Raw genomic sequence first — 493 nt, 5'->3', positions numbered from 1 at the left:
ACACAATACCTTGTCTCACATAATTGCATGTTATATGTGAGAGTTGTCTGTGGCTCAAACCACTCACCCTGTACTTTTATTTTATTTTTTTAAACCAGTGTCCTTGTACAGTTATTAAAGGCAAAATGTGATATTTGCATAACTGTGGTTGCCTTCATTACATTTTGTCAATTCAGGTTTTAAATGTTCCATACTCTCCTCCACTTATGATGATTCGATGTAGTGACCACCACCCTCTGGCAGGGCTCCTCCTGCAGCTGTACAAAAAAAAACTGCAAGGTACACAGGAAAACAAGTTCAAAGCTTCAATTATGTTGGAGAGCACTTCTTCTGTGCTCCCCCACATCTTTGGCTGCAAGTTTATTTCTTTTATCAGTATTTTGACCGTTTCTTCTTGAGTCATGACAACTGATGGTATCCAGAACCTTTCTTGAGTAACTGCCAACGAAGCACGTCTCCTCCTTCTCCTTAATTGGCAGTAAAAATCAAACTT

Source organism: Nematolebias whitei, chromosome 13 (genome assembly GCF_014905685.2).
Source record: "Nematolebias whitei isolate Nwh7 chromosome 13, NemWhi1, whole genome shotgun sequence".
Classification (NCBI taxonomy): Eukaryota; Metazoa; Chordata; class Actinopteri; order Cyprinodontiformes; family Rivulidae; genus Nematolebias; species Nematolebias whitei.
This window is presented reverse-complemented; position numbering follows the sequence as displayed.